Source organism: Mustela erminea, chromosome 7, assembly GCF_009829155.1.
Source record: "Mustela erminea isolate mMusErm1 chromosome 7, mMusErm1.Pri, whole genome shotgun sequence".
NCBI lineage: Eukaryota > Metazoa > Chordata > Mammalia > Carnivora > Mustelidae > Mustela > Mustela erminea.
Genome location: NC_045620.1, coordinates 103,909,325 through 103,915,619, shown reverse-complemented (window position 1 = coordinate 103,915,619; position 6,295 = coordinate 103,909,325). Strand labels below are relative to the sequence as shown.

General features: G+C 45.5%; 1 gene segment (V, D, J or C); it reads left to right on the top strand.

Moving 5' to 3' along the window:
- LOC116596398 overlaps window positions 1-6,295 on the top strand; it is a gene marked incomplete at its 3' end in the record, with an annotated part of 57,040 nt that overhangs the window by 11,194 nt on the left and 39,551 nt on the right. Inside the window, exon 2 of the V gene segment in view lies at window positions 5,401-5,624.

Genomic DNA, 6,295 nt, shown 5'->3' with positions numbered 1-6,295 from the left:
CCCCCAGGGAGGACCCTCCCTTGCCAGCCTGAGATAAAAGATCAACTCTCAACTTGTCTTGACCTACCAGAACTCATCCCTTCAACTTGTCAAAATGAGGTTCCCTGCTCAGCTCCTGGGGCTCTTCATGCTCTGGTTTCCAGGTATACAGGGTGCCCAAAGGGGAAGGGAAATGGAAGGGCAGGATGAACCCTGAGGGCACCATTTTCTCACATAAATTTTGTTTCCATGTGAGATGGGTGTCTTCCCACTGGGATGGGGTATATGACTTTTATCTGTGAGAGAGGAAGAGTCCTGAGGGAAAATGACCTGTATGGACTCTGGTGACTTCATGGCACTGAAGACTGCGAGGGCTTAGGTGATTTCTAGAGAATTCTGTTATGTCTTGCCAATTTCTAGTTCTGTTTTGAAATGGGAAAGGTTTGAGTTCTGAATCAAGGTCTCTTAAAAGGCCGTTTAGTTTGAAATAAAGAGCAAATGAAAACTATGGGAATTACCCACAATATTTGCACTTAACCTTGCAATTTCTCTTCTTCCTTTAGGATCCAGTGGGGAAGTTGTATTGACACAGACCCCACTGTCCCTGTCCGTCAGTCCGGGAGAGCCAGCTTCCATCTCTTGCCGGGCCAGTCAGAGCCTCCTGCACAGTAATAGATACAATTACTTGCATTGGTACCGGCAGAAGCCAGGCCAGTCTCCACAGCTTCTGATCTACTTGGCCACTAACCGTTTCACTGGGGTCCCAGACAGGTTCAGTGGCAGCGGGTCAGGGACAGATTTCACCCTGAGAATCAGCAGGGTGGAGGCTGACGATGTGGGGGTTTATTACTGTGGGCAAAGTTTACATGTTCCTCACACAGTGGTTCAGCCTAGAACAGAAACCTCCAGCTGGGGTAGCCCAGCTGCCCACACATGTTGCTTATCTGGGGAGCAGGCACAGGACTCCCTGTCATTATAAGAGGAAGATAATGGGGAACTCAAGCAATACTTGGTGCTGTGAGGTCTATACCCCAAGGCACTCAGCTGTACCCCAGCACCATCCTTTATGCACTTGTCAGTTGAAAAATCCTGGGTATGACATGCCTGTCAGGGAGAATGGGTGAGCTCTGAGCCACCAGTGAGGACAGAGGCAAGAGCTGAATAAAAGTTCATCTGAACCGCCCCACCTTGTGTACAGTTAGAAATTAAATATAGCAGGAAATCCAGACAACTGAAGCCATTCTTGGAAAAACAAATGGAATCCATGTTGGTGTTTGACAGTGTTGAGCACCTGGTATTGTATGGAAGTGTGGAGTTGTCATTTTGTACATGTGAAACCAATACCACACAGAATGGTGACTGCAATTTCAATAAAAACCTTAAGAATAGAATAAAACTTAATATTGCTAAAAGGAATAAAAAGAATTATTTTGACAAGAGAGGACAATTTCAAATAAGGACTTTATTCCCTGATTTTAAAAAAAATGAAAAAAAAATCCCTCCTCTCCCCAAGGTGGGCAATTCTACACAAACCACTGCTTGTTGCCAATGGGACTCTTGTTATTCCCCAGTGACATCTGGTCCAAATAACCCTCCCCAGTTTCCTCCTATACCCCAATTAAAAATACCTTCTCTTGGTCTCTTCAGACTTGCCTAGGATTTGTCATAGGTTTCTTGTCCTCTCCTATTCCTAATAAACTCATTTTATTGATCAAATACTGGCCATTTTACTTTTAAGTTCATCATACGCCTAAACAACATCTCCCCAGGTTTCCTACCCTACATCTCCAGTGCCTGGACACACCATTCTACTCTGTTTTCTGAATTTAGTTCTTTTAGATTCGACATATAAGTGATGCCATAGAATATTTGTCTTTCTCTGACTTCTCTCACTTAATGTAATGACTTCAAGGTCCATCCAATTGGTTGCAAATGGCAGAATGTTATTTTATTTATGCCTGAATAGTATTCCATTGTGTGCCAATACCACAACTTCCTCATCCATTCATTCACAGAGGGACACTTAGGTTGTCTGTATATCTTTGCTATTGTGAATAATGTTGCAACAAAGATGGGAGTGGAGCTATCTCTGGTAATCTGATTTCCTTCAGGGAGTTTGGAATGATAAGGTTTATTACTCAAAGTTCCTTGAGGAAGTGGTTGTACCTTGGGCCACAGAGCAAGCTCATTGGTAGACAGAGAAAGAAACACTGTCAGACTGATGGAAAGTCAAACAGTAGCATTACAGTAATGGGAAAGCCACTGTCAGTTCTTTACAGTGGACGTGGGAGCTGCTTTCTTCTTATGATTAGTTTGGAAGAAGCCAAGCAAGGTATTGCTGTGCCCAAATTTCGAGACCCCCCCGCAAAGATGACCACCAGAGTCCAGAGTCAAAGCCAAACAGCAAGGGTCATTTATTACGAGTTCAAACCCGGACCTCTGTGCACTCGTTGCCGGTTACACTAAGAGGTCCTGAGCTCAGGATCACAGCACTTTTTATACACTATTTGGGGAGGCAGGGACTTAGCATACATCATAGTATCTCCTAACAAATCACTACATACTGTGGGAAAATTGAACAGCAACTCCATAATATGACTGGTGCACTACAGAGCTGGAAAAGGCTAGGAACAGATTATTGGTTAGCTCAAAGGGCTGCCATTCTTCAAACTGCTTGGTTGGCACCGCTGGGTATGTGTCACCTCAGGATTGGCCGGGGTCTCCCTGTCAAGCCGTGGGGTGCCAGATGGTTATTATCTCCCGTACCCAAAGCTGGGTTGGGGGTCCGGGAGCAGTCACTTTGTTATGTCCAATTCTGGGTGGGGGTTTCTCTGGCCCCAGATGGCTGTTATCTCTCGGCCCAGAGCCTGGTGGGGGTCCGGGAGCGGCCACTCTACTAGGTTCGATTCTGGGCGGGGGTTGTGTGGTTACAGAGTGCCTATAGAAAGTTTGCTGGTAATTTTCCATCTCCTCATGGGTTAGCAAGCAAAGGTACAGAATCAGAAATAGCGGTTATGGTTATAATTTAGGCATCTCAGTATCCAAAGACTTCCAGGAGACCGACACGCACACACATATGTACATTGTCATTGTTTCTGATGCTTTCATATTTCGGGGAAATATGCACTTTGTCCTTGCTGAGAATTAGACTTTGACAGCAAGATTCTTTCCCCACTACTGCTGGCAGCAAAGACTGTATCTCCACTGGATTTCTTCCAAGAGGAAACTATTGTACTTTACTTGGCTTACATCAGTGGTCCTCTCATCCACTGGTGGCTCTCTCCACAAGCACATGGAAGCAAGCAGAGGAAGGTTTGCATAATTGTTCCCTGGGCAGGACTCTCTTGCAAGTCTGAGATAAAAGGACAGTTTGAACCTTGCTTTGAATTACCAGAAGGCATCAGTTCAAATTCTCAAAAGGAGGTTCCCTCTTCTTCTCCTTGTGCTACTAATGCCTTGGATCCCAAATAAGAACAGAGGGGGAGCTGTGAAAGCAGAATGGGTGGGGAAGGTGAGCTCGGGGTGCACCATGTTTGAGTGCTTTCTCCATGTTTACTCTGCACACTTTTGAATACATATTTCTTGGTGTCTGGGAAGGGGCATGAGATGTTTGAATGTATGAGAATGAGAAGAACCTAAAAGATGAAGGGCCTGTGCTGTGGTGAAGCCTGTGCCACTGAAAAAGGAGAATTCTAGAGACCCCCTTGTGTCTGAAAAATTTTTTAATTACTTGGAATGGGGTATTTTTAATATGTAAGTCAAATTCACAAAAAAGTAAATTAGTCTGAAATATTTAGCAAATAAAATGATAAAAGTGGGGGATGCCTGGGTGGCTTAGTCGGTTAATCATCTGTTTTCTGCTTGGGTCATGATTGTATCCCACATTGGGCTCCTTGCAAATCAGGGAGCTTTCTTTTCCCTCTGTCTGCTCTTCCTGCTACTCCCCTGCTTGTGCTCTCTCTCTCTCTGACATATAAGTAAATAAAATCCTTTAAAAAATGATGGAAATGGGGGCGCCTGGGTGGCTCAGTGGGTTAAAGCCTCTGCTTTCGGCTCAGGTCATGGTCTCAGGGTCCTGGGATCGAGCCCCGCATCGGGCTTTCTGCTCAGTGGGGAGCCTGCTTCCTCCTCTCTCTCTCTCTGCCTGCCTCTCTGCTTACTTGTGATCTCTTTCTGTCAAATAAATAAATAAAATTTTAAAAAAATGATGAAAATGGCTTATAATATTTGTATGTCATCTTGCATGTTTCTCATTATTTTAGGACTAAAATGGGGGTATTGTGATGACAGGGACCCTACTCTCCTTGTCAGTCGCCCCTGGAGAGCCGGCCTCCATCTCCTGCAGAGACAGGCAGAGAGATTCCTGCAGTGAAGGAAATGCACTAGTTCCTGCAGCCTTCAGGCCAGTCTCCACAGGACCTCATTTATTTGGTTTCCTACTCTTACTCCAGGGTCCCAGGCAGGTGCAGTGGCAGCGGGCAGGCACAGATTTCACTCAGAGGATCAGCAGTTTTGAGGCTGAGGAAGTGGGGGTTTATCACTTCCAGCAAGGTACACAGTATCCTCCCACCCTGGGTCAGCCTTCCACACACATGTCTCTGCTTGGGGGAGGGACCAGCTGCTCACATGTATTATGTCTCTGGGGACTAAGCAAAACAGACTTTCATAATCTAAGAGGAAGGCTTTGGAGAGCTCTGGGGAGTTGTGTGCAGCTGCGGATTCTGGACCCTGCCTGTGCTCGGTACCCCTTAGGCACCACAGGTTACTTCTCCTCCATGGCAGCAGCCTTGGCATGGCAGAGTGGAGGGGCCCGATTTCCCTCTGAGCAACTGGCGGCATCAGAAGGGAGAGCCGAGTAAAAGTTCATGCTAGTCCTTGCTGCAAGCATACACTCATCAATTAATTTCATTCAGCCCCAACATTGTGTCTGATATTGGTGGGAGCTACACACAAAAAAATACACATTTTTGGTTTTGTTAGGTTTGATAGTTGCCAGAATCCAGCAGCAGGAGGGTATTTGGTGATAATAAGACACAGTTGTCTTCTCTTCCTTCACCTTCTCACCTATATATACTCTGTCCTAGCACCTATCTCTGTCCTGCTGGGACAGTCAATGATGTGTATTACTGTCCTCATTGGAGGAACTGAGAAAAATTGTTCTACTCTGTATTTTTGAACTAGATAATCTTAATAAACACTTCATAAACAAAGACCAAACACCAGAGTCATTGAAAAATCTCAGCAAGTTGAAGTCAACTGAGATTTCTGAATTCCAAAGCTGGATTTTATATATAAAGAACAATTTGGAACAACGAATGAGCATAAAATGTATGCCTTAGTCAGCAGAATTTGGATGAATACAAGAAAATACAAAAGCTAAGGTTGTGCCTCTTGTAATCAGAATCTTGTGTTTTCACGCAGGGGCATAACACGACTATGAAGACACGTGATGGAGGTCAGCTCTTTCAGCAAGACCCAGCTCCGGGGCTCGTGTGTGTTGGGGAGGGGATGCTGATGGGGTTGAGGTCCAGATTTGAATCCACACGGAAAGTCAGATGTACTTCCTGGGAGATGACAGAGTGAAGGGACCACTGCCTGGGCTCCCAGGCCATGCCCTGCTGATACTGCCAGTGACATGGAAAATGGTGGGTCTTGTAGTGACACTGTGTATCTTTCCTGACTCCAAGTTTAGTGAAGTTCCTACCTCATTCCTAACCTAGATCTATCATACATTCTTATGTAAGCCAGGAGAGCATGGGTCAACGTCCAAAATTGCATTCTACTCCAGGGTATGTCTGAAATAATTTGAGAAAAATGATCATTGAGAAACCATGTAGACAAAGAGGACAGTGACCAGAGGCAGAGCCAGGGCTGGGAAGCTTGGCCAGGGATGCAGTGGTAGGGGCCAAGGCTCATGTCTGAGACATAGGGACAATCAGTGCAGCATTAGAGGGGGAAAATGCAGGACAATGTGGGAGGTTTACTCTGTATTTCTGGCCTGGAGGCCCAGCCACATCTCAGACTTCAGCAGATGTTCCCAGGAGAAATCCACCCTGGGATAAAGTCTCAGGTCCTGGCTTGTCTATTAAAGCAGCTTCCTGCAGCTGCCCAAGCTCAGCTGTGTTCTCTTCCCCAGCAGAACCCTCTGTCTGGACCAAGCCAGAGGATATGCCCACATTCAGATTTTGCATTTCCATGAGGATATAAAAAACAGAAGAACATCTCATCACCTACAACATACTTTCTGTCTCTGGAATTGTTGATCTTCTGGTCCTCACTTCTTCCATGGCTCTCTGATTTCATCATAAACATGATT